At 46.8% G+C, this 18,762-nt stretch overlaps 1 protein-coding gene across 4 annotated transcripts in view; it reads left to right on the top strand.

Moving 5' to 3' along the window:
• The first annotated feature begins 9,326 nt into the window (after positions 1 to 9,326).
• The window catches only part of LOC121096717 (interleukin 1 receptor accessory protein), a 49,267-nt gene continuing 39,831 nt past the window's right edge, over positions 9,327 to 18,762 (top strand). Inside the window, exon 1 of one of the 4 annotated variants that reach the window (XM_040613112.1) lies at positions 9,327 to 9,535. The gene's annotated coding sequence lies outside the window, so the exon portion shown is untranslated. Of the gene's footprint in view, positions 9,536 to 9,663; positions 9,805 to 18,762 lie in introns of those variants that run through there. The other 3 variants (XR_005830664.1, XM_040613111.1, XM_040613110.1) reach the window with 3 other exon arrangements.

Below are 18,762 nucleotides of genomic sequence, written 5' to 3'. Positions count from 1 at the left end.
GCCACAAAATGCCTCCACCATCAACATTTCTGGGGTTGCCATGGCCCTTGGGGACTGGACGTCCGATACACAGAGCAGAGGTGTCAGCCCAGAGTTACTCAGAGCCCAAACCACAAGAATTCTTTCACAAGCAGATACAGCATCTCTGAGCTGTTTTGTCTCAAACATTTGGGACATTTCTTTTGCTTGGGCAAGTAATCAGGTGTTATCCTCGCTATATGTAAAAAAGCACTTAAGCATGTCCTTAATTTGTAGAGGTAGTATTTAAGGTTAAACTCATGTTTAAACAAGAAATTTTTTTTCTTTTAATTAAGATTTATACAGGTTCCCATCGTAGACTAAGTGATGAAGTCCTAATGAGCAGAATCTAATTATGATCATTCTGTAAATGAAATAATGGTGTGCCTCAGAATAAGACTGCTTTTATTATGTTGCCAGATAATGGTCTAATGAGCTCCACAGAAGGACTGACAAAGGTCTGTAAAAGACTCTTGCAGTTCTGATGAGGATATGCCTACTTGCCAACACCTCCGTGTAGTATTCCAACATGTATAATGTAATATATTGTGTGACATGTAAATAAATCCCGAAGATTTACATCAAGGTGTTGGTAATGGCTGAAAGTCAAGGGCATGCCAAAAGCGATGGAATTAATTATTAAAGCAAGGTAGAAGAAAACAAGCCAGAGAAGTCTGCAAGAAGTGATGTAGGAGGCAGACTGAAAGTATAAAAAGGGAAGTCAGTGGGAGTCAATGCTGGGAAAACAATCTACATCCACCACAATATTGGTCCCATCAGCTGAAACCAGCTCCCTCCACACTCTGATTGATGAAATACACTTGAATCCAATGTTCTTTCTTGCCTAAATGACCAGCTCTAATCACGAGCTTCACACATTGCCACTTTCTTCATCGTTCAGCTGGTCAGGAAAGAAAAGATAATTACAGAATGTTTGTTTAGTAATTGTCTGGTTCTATTTTGGAGTTTGCTTCTGGTGCTAACGAATGCGACTTCATTATGTCATTTATCATGTGAATAGTCAGGTTGAGGAACATTTTAAATCAGGAACTATTTTGGTTTGCACGAGAAATAACCCCACAGAACAAGTGACAGCATGTGTGAGCAGAAAAATGTCATGCCTGAAAATGATAGGTTAGGTGATTTCACCGGATAAAAAGCTTAAGGAAATCTCTTTTCAGCAGCAGAGCAGAGTGTTCATGGGGAAGAGTTGCAGCCCCACATTTATCCTCATGAGGAAGCCCAGATTACAATTAAGTGGCTTGCTAGCAAACATTTGTTTTCTATTACCTTTTCTACTATCACCCATTGCAAGGGAGAACTTTTATTTAGATCTTGATTGTGATAAAACTTGTACTCTAAACATCACTTAAATACAGGTGGCATAGGTTGTAGTTATATCTCAGGTGTGGCAAGAGCAGGAAAGTGGAGCTCAGGGCAGGCACCTGCCAGACAGTATGCACAGCTACATCTGGAAAGTGATGGGGAGTCACAGCTCCTGTCAAAACAGCTCCCTCCCCATAACCCATGTTTGCATCAGCAACATTAAATTCCTCCTGTTACGCTGTAGCATCAGGCACACAACTTTCTCCTGACTTAGTATGGCCCAATGCAATGTGCTTGTCTGTCAGGCTGGGATCTCACACGCACCTCCTGTCCTATGGACAGGCGTCATTCCTGGTGAACCGAAACATGGTGATTTGGGCTCAGCTGAGAGAATGGCAGCTGGGAGCACACAACCATGTGAGAACAAACTGGAAATTTCCTCTAAGGGCATTTTCAACCTCCAATTAATTTGCTAACTGATTGCACAACTGTGATTGAGAAATCTGTCTGAAGTGACTGGTCAAATAAAACCCATCCATTTAGTAGGGTGCTCTCCCAGTAACAGCGGAACAGAGTTGTTTGACAATACTTTGGGTAATATCTTGAAGACTGTAGGTGACTAATAATAGCAGCGCCTTTTTTCCAGAAATATGAAAGTCACAAAAATGATAGTTTAGAGGGACCAACACTATTTATAAACTGAAGAAGAATTCAGTGAAGAGTTTCGACTAAAAAGGAGCGAAGGGGAGAATTTTAATGTGCTTGAAATAGAAGTCAAATCTTAAAGAAAAAAAATGCAAATTTAAAGTATTTTAAATGCTTTTTAAAAAAAGTTGAGTAGCTCAGTCATGAAAGGACACCTTTTGTTTCAGATCAGATGAAGATTTTATGTTTACCAGAATAAGCAACCTTGCTTTGAAGCGTCCTCTAATTTCAGCCTGCTGAGGATGGGCAGAGGACTTCAGTTCACCCAGGATCTTTCATCCATGCTATACACAGAGAAATAATAATACAGAGAAATTTAACTGAAAAAATAATAAAAGTTCCCAGGAGCATTGACTTCCATCATAGGGTTTATTGTTAATTTCCTTTTGGCCAATTATTCTCTTCAGAAGTTTATCTGGCATATTATGGAGACTAAGTGTTGAACCTGGGAGGTCGTTTAGCTTGCAGCCCGTGGAGCACATCCTTACATTGCTGGTTAACGGCTTGTGAACTTCATTGTCAGATGCTGCTTTGCGATTTTGCATCTCCCAGTTGATGGCTCTCTGCCATAAGCCGAGCAACTGCTGGGGTTCGAGGGTGCCTCTCGCCCTTGTGAAATTCAAGTTCATTCTTTTTCTGCTCCCCTCACTTTCTCCCTGCAAATTTATGACTTGCTAACAAATGCGTTGCTCTTGATTCCCTCCTCTTCAGTGATCTTTAAGATCTCTCATTTCATAAGGAAGAGGCAGGTGGGTGATCTGCTTCCAAATAAAAAAGTTTCCGTAAGTGTGGCTTGTGTCTTAAGGCTGCCTAGACATCTATCCAACTTCTGTTGACTGAATTCAGTCTTTTTTTGGTTAAATTACATAGCAGTAATTAATGCCCTAACCAAAGCGTCTTCCTCAAGGTGCCCACATTCCTGTGAGAGCTGTAGCTTGCTATACCCACACATGCAGGCAGCATCCTTTCATCGTTTTTCATACAAATTGAATACTTCGTCTGCTGATCTTTACAGCTGTTCTCTGAATACAATTCACAATTAGTGAAATGTTCCTGTGGCTCACCCATTCCTTCAGAAACTTTTGTCCAAGCTTCTTATGCCCTGTGAGGCTAATAATAACATTTCTTGCACCTTTGCAAAATTTGGCTCAATCCCTCTTCTTGCTACAGGAAAGAAAAGAGTCTTAAGGACTTCCGATTTTCTCTTGAAGAGAGATGTGGAAACCCAGGACTAGAAGGTACCAGGAGCATCTCTGAGTTCTTCCCTCTGCTTTCACAGAGCTCAGGATAGCATTTATAATCACACCGATTTCCATTTAAAAATGGATTGATCTATTAGGCTATTTCACCCTTCCTGCATCTGCCAGTAGACTGCTGCAGAAACTTGCCTCGCTGGTGCTTCAGGAGGTAATGATAAAGGGGTGGGGTGGGCCTTTCGCAGAAGCCACCCGCAACCACCCACTGCAACATGGTGCCACCAAAGCCCACGTCCCCCTGCTCCAGCCACCAGAGCTGGTCTGCTGCAGCTGCATGGGGCTGCGCTGGGCTGATCTGGCACCCGGGAAATCAATAGCAGCCAGGGTGGGAGGAATTATAGCACATTCCTAGTAATTGTGCAAATGCAAATTTATTACTCCAAAGTCTTCTCTAATGTAAATCCAGTGAGGTCAATGGAGTTTGAGCAAAACTGGCCATTCTGCTTCGTCTGTTATGCTCATTTTTATAATGACGGATAGCAGCTATTAAGAGAAACGAACTTTCAAATGCCTGGAAATACACTAACCTGGGAAACAAGCTGCAAGGATGCCAGGAATCACTCTTTGTGCAGACGGGTATTCTGCCTAACCACAGCGCTCAATGTTGCCATAAACCTCCACCAGTGTGAACTGCTACAGCTCCATCAGTGCAGCGCTGATTAACGAGGGCAGAGAGGGTCCTGGCCTTGGGTTAAAACACGCCAGCCTGTTATGGAGGAATTCCCGATTTTGGCAAGGAACATCACAGCATCGCCTCACATCAAGGCCTTGCTAACCTGCAACTGCCCTCTCCAGGGATTGTGTAAGGTTTTCTGCAGCTTCTTGAGTTTGCTTCTAAAATCTTCTGTTGCTTGTGTAACCTTTCTAAGAGTTACACAAAAGGATTGTTTTCCTTAAGAAATCCTTAACTTATGCACAGATAAACTGAGAGTCTAAAGGTTAATGTTGCTTCATCACTACTGAAGTGAAATCAAAGATTTAAAAGGCCATTCTGCAGAATGATCATGCATTTTCTGGGGAAAAAGTAAACTGTTATTGATTATAATAATAAGCTTTTGGAATGTGCTAATGGAATTTTTTTCCTTCACCAGACATGATGCTCTCTTTTTTTCCATAACCATTGCACTTCCTCATCAGACAGTTACCCAAAAAAGCTGGGTTTTGTTCAGAAAAAGACTATTGAAAACCTATTAAAGCATCAAAACTTCTGTATAAATTTATGTCAAGACAGGAAGAGCATTTATAATTAGGTAGGATAAAAACACGACATATTAAGGCTTTTCCTACTTTGTTAAGATCTTTTAATTGGCTCCATTTACCCAGGAAAGATAGTGTGTCACTTTGGTGCCTTTTCCCTTTTGCAATGGTGTCAGTGGACCATCAGCCAGAGAAGTAAGGTGTGTGAAAACGACTCCAGAGATGACTCCAGTTAGAAATACCCAGCAGTAGGAAATTGCCTAGACGACCATGGCTGTATTCAGATCATCTAACTTTATTAATCTGCTGACAGCGTGCCGCTTCTCACTGGCATCAGTGAGCAAGCGAGGTAAGCTGCAGCTAATTAACGCCTAGGTTAGATGCTTTCTTCAAAGACTGTTTGAGACAGATGCTGGTCATGCCCATCTGAAACGTCAACACCGTTGAAGTGTCCCTGCAAACTCCATGGTCAGGCAATTTATACAGATTTCATATGTTAGAATGTGTTGTGCAGAAGGATGTTCAGGCATCCTAAACACAAACTGTGTCCAATGTGTGCACTTGCGGGTCAGATACCTGCCAAAAGTTGAAGCCTTTAGCAGCATGAGAAGATACTCCTCTCTGTTGCTGATTTGAAATAGTTTCAGCTTGTATGAAACACAGACTCATAGGACTGGAAAATATCTCCAGCCTTAGGCTGTATCAAAACATTTGTGACAGATTTGAATGGACTTAGGTGCAAGTCATGTAAGGACAAGTTTCCATTTGAGAACCATTTGCATCAACAGTGCCACCACCACGGTAACACAGAGGAAGAAACACTAATGGTATTTTGCACATTAACATGGACAACAGCTGTTCGCTACATCCTTAGGAATAAACGTAGATGAACTCGTAACGAAGCCATGTTTCCGATCCCTCCTTGTTGAGCAAGGTTTTTATAGTGGTTCACACCACATGCTTCACCGGGGAGTGACATGGTTTGAGATCTGGTGTGGACATAGTCAATATGGCAAAGAATACATGATCTGCATTAGTCAAGCTCTCCTGACACAGGTACAATTGCAACTCCTCGTACATTTTGGTGAACGAGCAGGGCATACCTGTCTGAAAGCCATACATGCCTGCGCAGCCAGGCACAAGTTCCTTGCTGGAAAATGGTTTCAGCAGAAAATATTCAGCCCTTACACCCATATGCGAGTAACCTCAGCTTCCTTGACAGAAGCAGATGGGAGGTCCATGTGCTGCTGTGTTAGAGACGCCTGTCATTCTCCTGTTTCTTCTATGTCCTGTATCTTAGGTTATCAGGCGTGCCCTTCTCAATGCCAGTTAAAATGTAGGTGTAAAACACAGAAGGCACATTCATTTATAACTACACAGACTATAATTATATGTAGTCTAGGGCTTGTTTCCTGAACTAGGAAGGAGGAAAAATGGGTTAGGTGGGTGTGAGTAAAGTAACAAGCAGGAACGTGTCTTTTAGGGGTTATGAAACCACCTTCATCTCCCAGCATCAGAAACGCTGGCTAAGAACAAACAAACCAGAAAACCATGTGCAGGCTGAGAGCTGGGACAAATACAAGAGAATCGGGAACTGACAAGAGAATAGTAACAGATTTCTGATCCAGCTTGGGAACTTAGTATTGCAAGCAAAAATGGAGGAGAAATATGAGGGCACCACTACAGCTTATTTGCGGAAGGATAAATGCAATTTTGGGATTACCAGGTAAGATATTTCAGTGAGAAGCGGGGACTTTAATGTCACTGTATGAAGCATAAGCGAGATCTCCTCCCATTTAATACTATAACTACTTTTCGTCATCCATATGCACTTTAAGATTAATTGAAACCAGAGCAGATGGAGGGAAAAGGTCTGAGGTGAATTGAGAGTCATTTAGGAAAGAAGATTGAAAAGCCAGTCTCGTGCAGCTCAGGGGGGAAAAGGAGGCAAGAACCACCTCCATAAAAATGCCTGAATAAGGAATGGTGAGCAAAACAGCTACTGAAATGAGAGCCGATGTTGGTGCCAGAATATGCGGGAATAAACTGGTGATAGAAATGACACAAAAGTTCCTGACCATCAGGGGCATGGACAGTTTGAGAGAATCTCCCAGAAGGCGTAATGGGCAGAAAACACAAACTTGTTTTAAGTTGGAGCATGATCCTTTCATGAAAAAGACCATAAACAACACTGTGCCTGACATAGTGGAGAACTGGGCTCTAAGATCCAGGCTCCTCCTGTGCTTCTAGCTCTAAATTGTCTAACTGGAGTAGAACAGCAGCAAACCAAGGCCTTTGGCCACTTGTTACTGAAGATTTGTGGAATATTTTCACAGCAGTCCCAATGCCTGCAGCTCCAGCGTCCTGGCTAAACACCAACACATTCCTCTGCTATTTATGTCCCCCCTGCGGTTTCACTTAGTAGGGCTAATCTTTGCTCCCCGCCCAAAAGTTATGGCACAATGCTGCTTTTTTGTGCTTAAAAAATGTTTTCTGTTTACTGAATTGCTCTTCAAAATGTAGTATAATTCAGTCTAGGGTGTAACTGTGTTGCATTTTAACCTGCACAGAAATAGTATGCACAAGTGTGGAAAGAGGATGGGAGAAAAAAATAGCAATACCAAAATAATCCTTATGACAGCACTGAGCCCAAGTGAGCAATATTACCCTTATTTTACAGTAGGGAATTGTTGATCCTTTTCATCTATAAGCAAAAAGAGTTTGGAACCTTTCCCATGAAAACACAATAAGCAGGTGTGGTTTGGGATTTTTCTATCAGCTGTAGCCTTAAAACAATCTCTGGAAACTTGGTCTTGAACTGTAATTCATGAACCTTTCAATGAAGTCTAAAGTTGAATTCTGGCTTCCTTTCAAAATCAGAGAAAATTAATGACACTGGCCTAAAGAACCTAATTTGCACTGGCAGGCCAGGATTTTGCAACAGTACGGATTTCCCAGGGCATATGCGTTGATGACTGTTAACCTGCCTTACCAGTATTGCAACAGTGCCTGGATCCTCCCAAACAAGAATAATGACATGTCCTATCCCAGATCTGTATCTATGGATGGCAGATATTACATAGAACAAGGTATCATTATTATTATTATTTAATTCCTGTAACCATCACCGGAGCAGCTGAGCTACTCCCACAGCTGCATTAAATATCCTGACTGAAATATGCAATCCTTTTGTTATTTCATCTTCTATGAGAAAAGTGGACTGTTGTGTTTCAACAGAAGACTTCAAGTGCATATTTCTCTGTATGTTGGAAAATACAGCTCACAAAATGTGCCTTGCTATTCCAGTTTTGCCTATATTCAGTAATGCAGATGAGTATACAGATACCTAAAGTAGCTCCAGACAAGATAGCTTGGATCCAGGAGCTGTGTGGGTAGCATAGAGCAAAACATGGACTAATCTGCCCTAACAGTGGGGCAAATTAGTCTACACAGAGCTCTGCCTTAACAAGTTACTTTAATACTCTGACGGATTTGGTTTAGAAATGGCTTGAATAGAGCTAAGCACAAGCCAAGTAGGCAGATTTTCAAGGGCATTCACCACCAGGACATGAAAGCTGCTGAGATAAGAAACTTTCTGCCTAATTTTGCTGTGCCAGAGCCCTGGGAAGAGCAGGGGAGAGAAGGTGCAGGAGGAAGATTCCTGCCAGAGCAGCAGGAACAGCACTGGCCTCTCACTGCAGCTCCTTCACGCCCTGTGGCACAGCCAGGCCACCGCCGCTCCTCCTCACGGTGGGGGAGAACTTCAGGTGTGTCCACCTCGGGGAGCTGGAGCTGGGGTGGGCAGGTGAGGGCAAAGACCCCCTTTCACAGCAGTAGGGTGTGTGCAGTGGTGCCTCACAGGGCCCAGCAGGGAAGATGCGTGCCGGGAGAGGCTGTGTGAGGTGCGCCAGGTGCCCTGGCCAGGTCTTGCTCTCCAGGACACGATTTTTGCGGTGGAATGAAATTTGGCCTCTGAGGTATCCTGGAGCCACCTCCTGGGGATAACAACTGAAATACTGAACTCGGTCCAAGTCTTGTAGCCAATAGTGCTAAGAAGTGCTGCAGCAGTTTAAAACCGACAGCAATTTTCTCAGTGCTAAAGGCTTTGTGTCCAGACATGTCGCTCCACTGTCAGGCTGCCAAGAGGTGACAAAAGCACGAGTGAGGCCAGGTCGCTCACTGCCAGGATGGAAGAACCTCCTGGCCAGCCTGAGGTGGCTCCTTGACCCGGGCAAGGGCACTCCTGCGCTAGGGGGGGGCTGCGCTGGCTATGGCTGGCCATGTTCTCCTGAAGTTGCCAGCCCAAATTTCTGCAGATTCTTTTCCCGCTTGGCCTCCCCACCGTTTCCCTCGCAGTCTGTTTCAGGTGCCCGCTCCTCATTTATCAACAAATTCAGCTCCGTCCGCGCTGCACCCGTGGCTGCGGTAGCAGCAAGTGCCACTGCCCTGGGACGAGCACGGCAGCGCCCAGGCGCTGTGCGGAGCCGGGCTCTGGCCCCCGAGCCCTTCCCCCAGCGCACCGCGGCGGGGAGGGGGGGACCCCGTTTTCGGGGGGCGGGCAGCGACCCGCTGGCAGCGCAGGGGCCGCAGCAGCAGCAGGCTCCGCACGCCGGCCCGCGGTACCCAGGCAGGCGGCGGCCGGGCTGCAACGGCTGCGGGTGTCCCGGGGCCGCTGCCCGCCCCCCCGCGCCCGCAGCCCGGCTCAGGCCAGGAGAGGGAGCCGCGGCCCGCGCTCGCCGCCCAACCCGCCTCCGCCCGGCAGGACCCCGCAACTGCCAGAGGGACATCGCGGCGCCTCCCGCCTCACCGACCCGCCTCCGCCTCGCTCGCTCCCCGCCCCGGCCCCCCCCCCCGGCTTCCGCAGTGACACCCCCCCGCGGGGCCGGGGGCACCCCCGCCGGCCGGGGAGCGCTCCCCGTGCGGTAGGGGGCGCGGGGGGCGCGCGGGAGGAGGAGCAGGAGCAGCAGCAGCAGCAGCAGCAGCAGGAAGAGGAGAGCGCGGGGCAGAGCCGCGCGCGCTCCCCGCGCCCTCAGGTGATGCGCGGCGCGCGGGGCCGCGAGCGGGACACGCGTGTGCCTGGGGCCGGGAGGGGGGCGCGGCGGAGCGAGGGGGGCGGCCCGGCCCGGCCGTGAACTTCCCCGCACTCGGAGGGAAAGTTTGTGGCGGAGGCGGCGGCGCGGGGCGAGGCGGCGCGCAGCGAGGAAAGGGCGGGACGAAGACGAACCGCTCGGCAGAGCCCGAGGAGCCTCCGCGGCGGCGGCGGCAGCGCCCGGCGCCCCCCGGGCAGGGACGCCTCTGCGCGGTGAGAGCGGCCGTGCGCCGGCCGGCGGGGGCGGGCGGGCGCGGTGCTGCTGCCGGGGCCCCTCCGCAGCCTCTCGGCGGGGGACGCAGCCGGTGCGAAGGCGAGCCCGAGCCGCGGGAGGGGGTGCGTGACCCGCCGTCTCGGCAGCCGGGCCGGCCGGGCCTCTGGCGCCCGAAACGCGGAGCGGCTCGCTTAGGTGCCCTCCCCTGGGGCAGGGGAATTGGGACACCCCCGGCTGGAGCGCTGCCTGTGCCGGCGGGCGCGGCTTTCATTTCCATTCGCGTCGCAGACGCGAGCCCCTGATACCTGTTCGCTTCTGCGGCCGAACCGGTCCACGGAATGGGGGGGCGCGGGGGGGGGGGGTTCAGCCGCCGCAGGGAAATGAAGTGGAAGAGGCACGTCCAGGGGGACGGTGGGGGCGGCCGCCCCTCGTGCGAGGCGTTGGGGGGATCGGGGTGGAAGCTGGGCGGCGGGAATGCTTCCTTGGAAAGGAAGGGGAGGAAAAAAAAGACACCGTAAGGGCTCCGGTGCTTCGGGTGCTGGGGTCGCTTCCTTTCGTTACAGTGGCAGCGCTTGTTTCTCGGCGAGTGTCTGTGTGGTGCTTGGCACAACAGGATCCTCATCTCGGGGCCTTAGGATGCTGCTGTAAACCGGATTATAAATACTTGCAAAATAAATATGCTCTCGCATGCATGCTCTCGCTTTCCATCCTAGCCTCTGCTTTGTGAACAGCTGGTTGTAGTGCTGGGATAAAATTCTATTTTTCTTACAGGTTTTCTCTTACAGCTTTTGTTCTGTGCATTTAGTTTTGTTGTCCTAGGAAAGGCTTTTTACTGATGGGTTTGGGAGGTTGCAGCAAGCTCCTTATCCTTTTTTGAAAAGTTATTTGCTATGTAATTAAAAAGTACTATTTTTCTAACACTCCATTTTTAACTGTGCCCCCTCTTGGGTAAGCAGAACTGTCTTACACTTACACTTCCATAGACAGAAGGATTGTGGGGTGTTATTTATTAACTGTGCTGTGCAGAGTCCATATCTCATAACTTAGAGGGCCATTTATAACAGGTTGCTTTTGGCAGCTCTGGAAGATTTACTTGCTGTCTTGTGTTCCTTGCAGGAAAAGCCTCTCCTCTTTGCATGGAGAGCATCTCTCCAGCCCAAGGACTTTCTGGTGGGCGGGCTTGGTGCTAGGAAGGGTCCTGCTTTCTGCCTCCATTGCCTGCCTGTGGTGAGCAGGGGAGGGCAGGTGGGGAGGATTAAGCTCTATCACCCAGGTACTCCCCTTCCCTGGGAGTAAGTATGGAGTTGTTGCTGTCACTGGGAACACCTCCTCTGTAGGAGCAATTAAAGGCGCAAGATAACAAAGCATGTGGAGGGTACAGCTGTGAGGACCTGGGGTGGTAGGAAGCGTGCAGGGCACTGAAACAATCAGGACACGTTAAGCTGGAAGGTGGAGTGGCTGCGTGGAGGTGAAGCAGGGAGCTGTGAGCTGAGATGCTACGTTTCTAATGCAACAACTCTGTGCAAGGCAGAGGTCAGGTCTATATGCGCACAGCCCTGTGACTTTCTTTCCATGTCTGTGGATGTAGCTTGAGCTCATAGTATCAGTCTGCCAAGAGGCAGAGAGTTTCTCAGCTGTATTCCTTCAAGACCTGTATGTGCATGATGCCAGCGCTAGGGAAGAAGCATTTCACTCCTTCAGAATAAGAGGCCAGAACATGTCCTTTTATTCCTTCTCGCTTATTGTTATGTTTGGATTTTTATGTTGGTTATTTTGACAGGCATGTGATTCATATTTCTTCCCCCATCTGTCCTGGGTCCCCCACTGGCTGTCAAATGTCTTCCCATTTCAGAAAGACTCTGACTTGCAAAACTTAACACAAAGATAACCCTTACAGCTGGTGGTGTGGGAGGGGTGTCCCAGCTTGGCCCTTAGAGCACAGGTTGCATTAGCAAGGTAGACAGTTGGGAAGATTATAACCAGCATGTGAATGTGTTCAGATATCTGTGAACATCCATGCTGTCCAGTCTTCCTTTTCATCATACAGCAACGGGGAATGCTTTGGGAATAAAAATAGATGCATGGAAAAGCCTATATAAGCTGAAATCTGTGAACAGCGCTGCGTTATCTGGGAACTGAAACACTTTCTACAGTGGAGCTCACATTTCAGGCATTGCCTGCTCTTCTCCTTCCTCCCCTGCCTTTCTCTTGACACACCTCAGATTTCATTGTCCCCATAAGTAGAGCCAAGAGCTGTCCCCTCTGCGATGCCGGGCTGATGCAGCCCAGCCAGCAGCATCTCTGAACCTGGTGGGTGAGAGCCGGTGCTCCTCTGGCTGCGTGAGGTGGGCCACGTGTAGAGGCAGATGGAAGGCAAAGCTGGCTGTCATGTTTGCCACTCGTGAGCTGACCCCCTCTCTTGCACCAGCACTGCAGCCCAGGTGTAGCTCTGGGGTCCATGTGCAGGTGGGTTTCTTTCCCTCCACGGTTTGTAACTGCTTTGTTCTGCTCTGCTGTCAGCAAAATGTATGGCTGAGATTTGGTCACTGCTAAATTGGAACAAACCAGCTGCTTCTTTTGGAGGTATTTTAGGATTTCTCCTCTCACGCCGGTGGTTTTGCAAAGCAGAAAGCTAATCTCACGTTTCTCAGCTGCAGTGTTGTTACATGTAAGGCTTTTTCATGAGACTGAGCCACATGTATGCTTGGAGAGAATGCAAAAAGGAAACTGATTTGGGGAAATTAGTTCCAGTGGTGCCTGCGCTTTTGGGAATTTCAATCTTAGCTAGTGTGCTTGCTACCTTCAACCTCAGAGGTCCCAATAAGAAACACACACACATTGTGATATTCATAAATTCAGTGTCTTATTTGACAGAAAATAAAATACAGGAACACAAATGCAGAAGCACACATATTTTGTCATAGGGTTCCTTAAAGATAGTTGCTGTTAAAACAGGATTTCTACTACAAGTGAAGAATGGTATCTTTAGTCAGTCCTTTGTTAATATAGCAACTCTCATTTCATCAAATGGGGGCTATATCTCCAGGGATTCCTCTGACACAGGTTTCCCCCAAGTCTGGATGATTATCCAATTACAATTCTAAGAAAATTACAGCAAGGATAACTGGCTAAAGATAGAAGTCTCTGAGAGCATTAGGGAAAGAGAAGGAAAGAGTGTGAAAGCACGAGAGCTTCATTTTCTCTTTGAGTAAAATGTGGAGAATTATGCCAGTCCTTAACTTTTGCAGTAATTGGAGTCAAGGTCCCTGGTGTTGAGTTTGGACATTCTTTCTTTCTTTCCTTCTACTTCTCTCTTTTCTTATATGCCGACTCCATATTTAATGAAAAATTTATGTTGATTTTTATGGTGTCGGTATAGATTTACATGTGTTAACAGAAAGGGAACTGTTAACTCAAAAGCTGTGTTCAGGGCAGACAGTAAGAGTATCCTGGGCTGACTGAGGGGAGTGGTAGGTGGCTTCTTCTACTGGGAACACCAAGGAGTTGCCAGAGAGCCATTACCTTGGAAATCCCACCCAGAGCAGGGTCATCAAGAGCTACAGGCTCTTCCCAGCTCTTTCTAGGTGTCTGTAGAAAGAGACTATATTATCATACCTGGAAGAGGAACTGGATGGTCATGTACTCCCATCCCATGCCCATCATGGGTATTGGGACCCTTGAGCTGGCAGGGGAGAGCATCCTATTGGTTCAGAAGCATTTGAGGCTGCCCTCAAGCCCATTCATCTTCTTTATTGCTAACACCTTGCCTAGGCATGGCTGGGCAAGCTTTACTATTTAACCTGTGCAGCTTTGCATCTGGCCTTCAGCTTCAGTCAGTGTGGCCATGGGTCAGCAGCTTGTCTGGGTGCAAGCTGGGAGCTCTTTATTGCAGCCTGGAAATACCCTGGAAAAAGGCTGGTTGTTAGCTTTGCATGAAGCTCCTTGGACAGTTTTGTTGTGCAACCGAAAGACAAGGATACAATGTGAATCATGCACTTGCAGAAATGCTTAAGAAGCTCTTCAGCTTTACTAAGCCGAGGTATTATCAGAATTAGAGAAAGACTTTAAAAAAAAGGAAAAAAGAAAAACTAAGTTTTAATACCTCTCTGTCTCTTTAACTAGAAATGCTGCTATGTGTTGGTGGAATTTTTTGGAGGTTTTTTTTCGTTTGGTTGGGTTTTTTTTCTCCCCCTTCCTGGTTTTGCTTAATCCCTTGCGTGACTGAGGTAAAAGTGTAATGCAGTATCTTGTCTCTCTTAGGCCTGATGCTGTCCACTTATAGCAATGTAATATTCTCAGATGTTCAGAGAATGATCTTATATGTTCGATCAATTTGTCTGTAAAATCTTGCAAAACTATGACCTAAATGTTTATTGTTCCGCTGATAGGATGCTGTGGAGCTGTTTAGCAATGTATTTGTAACAATAATACTGCTTGGTGAGAAAGATGTGACGTTTCCTTCTCAGAGGGATTTTTTGCCCTTTTTTTTGCCTTTTTCTGCCTGTGATTTGTGGTTATAGTTGCCTTTCTTTATCATTTTACCTTTTGTCTTGGATGTAAATAAAGAGCTAATTACAGTTAATCTCAGTGGAAAGGAATGAAATTTTTAAAGAGTGAAAAATAACTCCCATCTGTTAGATTTGCAGCAGCATTTTGGGGTTTGCCTTCTACTTGGGAGAAAGCCAAAATTTATCTTGCTCAATTTAAAGTTTTCCTTGCAATATTTAAACTGGATTTTTAATCATTTAAAAAAACAAACAGAAATGGAAAGAGCTTTTCAAATTATGTTTGGCCATGTTCTTAACATGCTGGTTGCTAAAACCTGAACAGCTCTGTCATATTCTGGCTGAAATGAGTTGAAATCACACTACCAGATTCCATAGGAACAGGTTTGAGACCTTATTCTGGAAGAGCATCTATTTTTCATAGTAGTATATTGTGTTTCTGTGATTCCCGTTTGCTGGGGCTCCTTGTGCCCAGCCAACCAGCCCTGAAATTACTTGTTCCAAGGGAGCTGCTGCTTAAGTAGGTACCCACCACGCAAAACTTGGGTTCTGAGCCTGTCTGAAATAGTATGTGGTACGTTTAGCCCCACCAGCTCCAGTGACTGCTGAGCTCAGGGAATTAATCTATACTTCGCACTCATGTACTATCTTTCTTTTCAGTGTTTCTAAGCCCTTTAGAGATACTAAGATGCACAGCTGTGGTGTGAGGTGGGGGGAGGCTGTTATAAATGTGGCTGGAGAAACAGAGGCACGGATTTAAGAATCCTCTACTAATGCGCTCCGTTCAGGGTCAGCCATTTATAAGCGCTCAGATACCTGATTATCAGGGAGGTGCAACATTTTTTTTCATATACTACAATTGGTGATTGATGCTTCTGTAGGTTTCATGTAGATTAATGAGAAACCCATATTGCTACCCTAAACTGCTACACTGTTTTAGAATCTTCAGCCTTAGAGACTTACAGGAGCATAGTAAATGGCAGTGGCAGGAGCCCTAATTTCTAATTATTTTTTTCTGAGGTTAGCCCTAAAAAACAAATCTCACAAGGAACCAAAGGTAAAACAACTTCACTGCCATCCCACCACAGTATCATCCAGGGCCCCACCTACATAAATTTATCAGCTATCTGTTGATTCAAAGCTCTGTGATCTGTAGAAAATACTTATCCTGACAGTAAGAGCCATAAAAATTCACTCTAATACAAATAATCGGATTTGTTCTGTTGAGAAATAGCTGCCTCCCCCTGTTGCTTTAAGCACAGACACCTCGCAGACCTGGTTTCTAAGGAGGGATCTGGATAATGGGAGGGGGATGTATGTGTTGCTGCCTGGTGTGGTAACATTGGCAGGCTGTGAAGATCTTGTAGGGCACCCAGCCTCTTTGAATGAGCACAGATGTGCTGCTGGATTACAGAATATGTTGCTTTAGCAAATTGTCTGGTTGCAGTTGAGCCAGACAAGGCTGATGGTTTGGGGTGACTGAAGGATGTGACAAAACATGACTCCACAAAACACTCCCAATCCCTGTGGACTGGATTTGTCTTTCCCCCTCATCCATTCTCCTGTAAAAATAGCTGCAGCCTTGGTGCACTTACCTTTCTTCACCTTCCTCCTTCTTTCTTATGTTGCTATGTGGACTTTAGGGAGACTGTTTAATTCTGGCTCTTTGAGAGGCTGCACACATGGACACCCCTGACCCGAGGCTGTGGAGAGGTGGAAGTGCTTTTCTCTAGGCTTTTTGTGTCCTCCTCTTCTCCCATGGCACGGGGGAGCTACGTCCTTGGCATTGCAGCCCTGCTGAAACCCAGGGTCCTACCCTGGGTTGCGGCTATCCAGGAAGGCAATGTTTTCCCCTTTCTAAGCCACCCCTGCTGCCTTGTCTGCCAGGTGCCAATGACGTAGTTGTTGATGAGAGGAGTCCAAAAGCAAGAGGTAAACTCAACCCAAGCTTCCAAAGACAGCCAGTGATTGCTTCCTCTCAATGCAAAAAGGTGAGCCAGCCCAGGGCTAGCATCAGTGCAGATGTGAGAATATGAAGGTGTCCACTTCCTTCAATGCCAACATTGAAAGTGCTCTGAAATGAAAAGTTTGAAGACTTCAGATTTTTGGTCCTCTGAAGTAGGGTTTTAGCACAGAGCGGTATTTCCTTTTGTCGCTGCTCCTTGTAGCCTTTGGAAATGTCAGCAATGCATATATTGCCTTTTGTTTGTCATTCAGCTGGAGAAATGAATTCATTGCCCTCATGAGATCAATCATATTCTCCCCAAATAATTAATATTGATGACAATCACAGCATACTGCTGCCTGCAGCTCCCTCTCAGCCTTCCCACTGTGTAGGTGCTGTGGGTCAACAGAGCGGTCCTCGTACGAGGCTCCTGGACTTGAAAATTCAGGGTGCCATTGTTTGAAGGTTGAATTTAGAGCTGCACTGATGGGGTCAGTGCAGGCAGAGCCCGAGCAAGTTCCCTGTGATGATGCAACCTAGTATTTGCAGAACAAAATGTTAGAGACCGGTGGAGCAAATGCAATACACGTGGCATACAAAGGATTGTCTCATCCTGTTTCTCGTCTCCTTTTTTTCCTCCCTGTCTGTACCCAGCTTTTTCTAGTCCCCTTTGTAGAGTGCAGCTGTACTGCCCCGACCAGGAAGGGGCAGGCATGCAGAGGAAAGTTGCTCTGATAGTTACTAGGAGGACCAAGTGGGTGAATTGGGAACATGGGGGCCCTTGGGAGAGCTGGAAGGACCTCCAGAGAATGCCTTGTACGTGGGCTGTTGTCCTGAGGCAGGCAGGCAGTTCCTGGGCTTTCAGTGCCTTTGGTGTTCCTTTTTCTATTGCTTTAAATTTTGCTGTGGATTAATGTGTAAAGCACAAAGAGCAGCCTGTCTGAGCTGGAGGAGAAAGAATGAAGCATCTTCAAGTCTTACTCTTGTTTGCTTTTTCTTATAAGGCTAAATGGAATTAAATTAACATGATTAATATGTGCCAGATGTGGAAACACTGTGTGGGCCAAACTTGAAAAAGAACTCTGCTGACTTGCTTTTACCCTTGATTATGTTGCTTGTCCCAGGATACCTGGAGTCACTTGAAGAAATCCTACTCTTACACCGCAGGCAGAGTTGAAGATCAGGTCTTCACCACTGGCAGCAGCATGGGTAAACCTGCTAGTGGTGCTGGAGACGTTGCAGTCTGCCTGGGGATTTTGTGGCAGCGGCAAAGTAAAAAAGATGCTTGGAAAGGGGAGGGAAACACAGTGTTGTGCTCTGGAGCATGATGGTGCTTGGAGGCTTTTTGCCTGCTGTGTCCCGATCTGGGAGAACAAGAAGGGGAAGATGGTGGCTGAGTATAGAGCAGCCATCCTGGGAATCTGATCTGCAAGCACTGAGGGCTGTAAGGGGAGGAGGTGAAGTGAAAGAGCAGGTATATAGCTGGCAACAAGGGCTTGAACTGAAGAAACTCTTGGAGCGTTTTTTGAGACAGAGAACCTATTGCAGCTAGGGCTCAGCAGGGCTGGGTGTAGCCCCTGTTGTGGCAGCGGGGATGTACAGTGGGGCTGCAGGGCGCTTGGTGGTGCCGGGCTGGGCTTGCAAGAGTCATGCTTCTCCTGGGAAAGCTGCTCTGGGGTTCAGGAGTCCGGTCCTGCAGAAGGCAGTAAGCCCAGCTGATAAACCTGCTTAAGTCTGCATTGTGTTCTCTGGGTTTAGAGATTTGGGCTGAGCTAGCTTGGGGCTGCAGCTGTGTAATCTGTTGCGCAATGTGGATGTGCTGTTACGTCTGCAGGGACAGTGGAATAACCTTTTGGGGAGGGCAGTGTGGTTGCTCACATCTAAAAGCCATTAAAAAGGTCAGGAGGCAGAATGTATAAATTAAATGCTTGTTCTCAGATGTCTCCAGGTGCTCATGAGAGTTAATCAGAACTCTTTCAGTGAGGGAAGAATCTCACTCTGGATTCCTTAAGTTTCCTCAGGTCTTTGAGCCATGTTGGCTGCGGATTTCTTTTTTTTTTTCTGTGCAAAGATTAGTTTGTCAGTTTATTTTCCAGTAGCGCAATATGTGGGTATTTCTCCAAGCTCTTCTTTCACTATAACATCACCATCTAAAATAGAAGCATTGTGTCTGGCTTCATGGAAGGTCTCAGCTCTCTTTGAAGCTCTGTTGGAAGCTTTTCATTCCCCGGCTATTCAGACTTAAAAAATAGACTGTCTTGGCTGGATACCTTTTGCTTGAGCACAGAAGTGCTCTTGTAGATTGGTGTTTGAACTGCTCAGTGCTCAGCGTGTATGCATTTGTAATCCGTGATGTTTGATTTCATAGCTGTGGCTCTACCTGCCCCTTTTCAGCCCACTCCACAGATCTCTTGGTGCTAGTCCCAGCTGTTTATTTGTCTTGTCCAGGTGTGCATATATTTCAGGGAGGTGACAGATTATTGAGCTGGTTTATTTTAAATGTATGA

This window comes from Falco naumanni, chromosome 13 (genome assembly GCF_017639655.2).
Source record: "Falco naumanni isolate bFalNau1 chromosome 13, bFalNau1.pat, whole genome shotgun sequence".
Taxonomy (NCBI): domain Eukaryota; kingdom Metazoa; phylum Chordata; class Aves; order Falconiformes; family Falconidae; genus Falco; species Falco naumanni.
This window is presented reverse-complemented; position numbering and strand designations above follow the sequence as displayed.